The following is a 2,500-nucleotide window of genomic DNA, read 5'->3' as shown; positions in this document are numbered from 1 at the left end:
GCCATTGTGGCTCTGTCACAGACCTATCAGCTATCACAGCAGCTTGACTTGATCAGGACGATCACTCACTAAATCTCTCTCTCTCTCTCTCTCTCTCTCTCACACACACACACACACACACACACACACAGAGATGTAGTCCAACGAAAGTTAACGCTAGGAAAGGTTTAACGACTTCTACTGAATCATGAGGCAGATGACAGATAAGGCAGACACACATATATACGGAAACGCATGAATGTGCACACACACACACACCTGCGCGTGCACACATACAGACAGACACATATAACAAAGACACTTGTGAGACAAAACTAAACTGGTGACTAAGACATGAGAAACGGCTCAAACTTAATGGAAGTCATTCCTCTGTGTCTGTTTGTGTGTGATGTATGACTGTACTGGATGTGTGTCGATACAAGTGTGCCTTTGTACGTGTGTATGTCTGTCTGTACTGTACTGTACAAATGTTTATGTGTGTGTGTGTGTTCCTGTTAACATAACCTTTTACAGGCTGATAGATACAGATTTTCTTCACTCCATTCCTACAGCTGCCAGTAAAAAGCTGAACTCCAGTTTTGGGAATCCACGGTGAACTTTGTCTCACACCAGCGACAAACATCTTGACTCGATGGGAAATCACTTCATGAGGCGTTTACTGGTGATTCTGTCTCCTAAGGTGTATACAGCTTTGAATCTGGGGCATGACCTTTGACCTTTGACCTTTGTCCATGCGGCATAAGGTTCTGAGCTTATTCATAACCTTATTCTGTCTCATGGTACTGTGTGTTGATCCATTGCTAGACTCTCACCTTCGACTTCAATCTACTGCACTTCCCGCTGCCTAAATTCAAAGGGATAAAATGCCTTTTCGTAAATACTGTTTGTAGAGTGATATCTACAGTCTCAGTATTCAATGACAACCCCCCTCTCTCACATCTTTCCCGTCTCTCTACACTGGATACTATCTACTAAAACAACCTAAACTAAAAATAATAAGAATAATCCATCAACTGGCATTTACATTAGTATCACTGTCAGTAAGTTGAGAAATGATATTGGCAGAGGATGGTTAAATAAAATCTTTCATGTGTTTTCTAAAGGTCCGGCGGGCCTAATTCCAAACCTTCCAGAGGAACTAGGTAAGCTGGAAGAGAAATTGAAATGGGACGAGGCCAAAGCTGCTGGCACCTGGTCATTCTAACCTTAGAAATGAGTGTTTCAGTTGTGTGTGTGTGTGTGGTTTATGCTTCTAGTGTGTGTGCCTGTGTGTATATTACTGTTGTGCATACCTGTAGTTTACATTTCTCTGTATTGCAATGAACAGTATGAGCGTGTTGTATACTGTTTGTGTATTCTCCATGTGTGTGTGTGCAGTAGGTATGTATGTACGCAGGGGTGTGTGCGTACATATACGTGTGTCTGCATCTTTGTGTGAATACCGCCATATAGCTTTATTTACGTCCTACGCTGGGTTGAAATGGTACACTAGAAAGTAGATGAAGCCAGCTGGGAGTCAGATTCATTGCGGTGGTTTTCCGTTTTCTTTGTTCAGTGCTGAGTTCACTTTTTACCCTGAAGCTGGGATAAAGTTATATGAGTATTTGGGATCTATTCTGCTCTGTACGCCCTGTGTGTGTGTGTGTAACAGGTCATAAATAGGCAGGAATGTTCCTATTGGAGGATTTCCAGGAAGCTCCAACCATCTGCTTAGCTCTCTGAGGTTTCCCCCCTTCATGCTACATTTACTGTACGTATGCGAATGTGTGTGTGTGTGCGCGTGTGCGTGGATTAGATCCTTAGCTAGTAATGTTTCCTATTGACTTAACACTCAATTCCTACTCATACTCGCTCTCCGCACTCTTTCCTCTCTCTCCCGCCGTCCCTCCGTCTCCCTCTCTCTCTCTGTTGTCCTAACACTGATGCTAAACAGTGTCTCGTCTGTGCTCAAACATCACTTATCTGCCTGTATCATTATGTTGCATGATCATCATTTGCATCGGTAACTATCATGCATTTGCATCAGAGCATTATAGAGTTCCTCCTCTCCTCCTCTCTCCTGTCCTTGGAATTTTCTAGCTCTCCAAAACTAACATTGCTCTTTCCTCAAACAGCTTATTTGCCTGTGTTCATTTTTTTTTTTTCATTTTGCATTATAATTATTTGCATGAAAAGCAATCATTTATTTGCATCGGACCAACGACTGTACCTCTCTTCCCCTCTCTCCTTTTAGTCTCTGTGGAACCTTCTCCCTCTCCAAATGAAACATTGGTCTTTCCTTTGGATAGAATATTTTCATCAGACCATGGACCATTTCTCCTCTCCTTTGCGCTCCCCAGTTCCTTCCTCTCCCACTCTCTCTCTTTTCACTTCCACCCATCTGCTCTGCTTTCCTTTCCCTCCCACTCCTAACCTCCTCTGCTCCCCTCTTCTCTATTATCTCTCCAAAGGTAACTGGTTTTTCATTTTGGATAAGGTCCCAGCATCGAACCACGGACCA

At 43.0% G+C, this 2,500-nt stretch overlaps 1 protein-coding gene across 4 annotated transcripts in view; it reads right to left on the bottom strand.

Annotated features, from left to right (window-relative positions):
- The window catches only part of LOC139920268 (ELKS/Rab6-interacting/CAST family member 1-like), a 132,272-nt gene that overhangs the window by 69,207 nt on the left and 60,565 nt on the right, over positions 1–2,500 (bottom strand). The gene's annotated exons all lie outside the window — the stretch shown is intronic.

This window comes from Centroberyx gerrardi, chromosome 24 (genome assembly GCF_048128805.1).
Source record: "Centroberyx gerrardi isolate f3 chromosome 24, fCenGer3.hap1.cur.20231027, whole genome shotgun sequence".
NCBI lineage: Eukaryota > Metazoa > Chordata > Actinopteri > Beryciformes > Berycidae > Centroberyx > Centroberyx gerrardi.
Note: the sequence above shows the minus strand (reverse complement) of the source record. Positions and strands in the feature narration are given on the sequence as shown.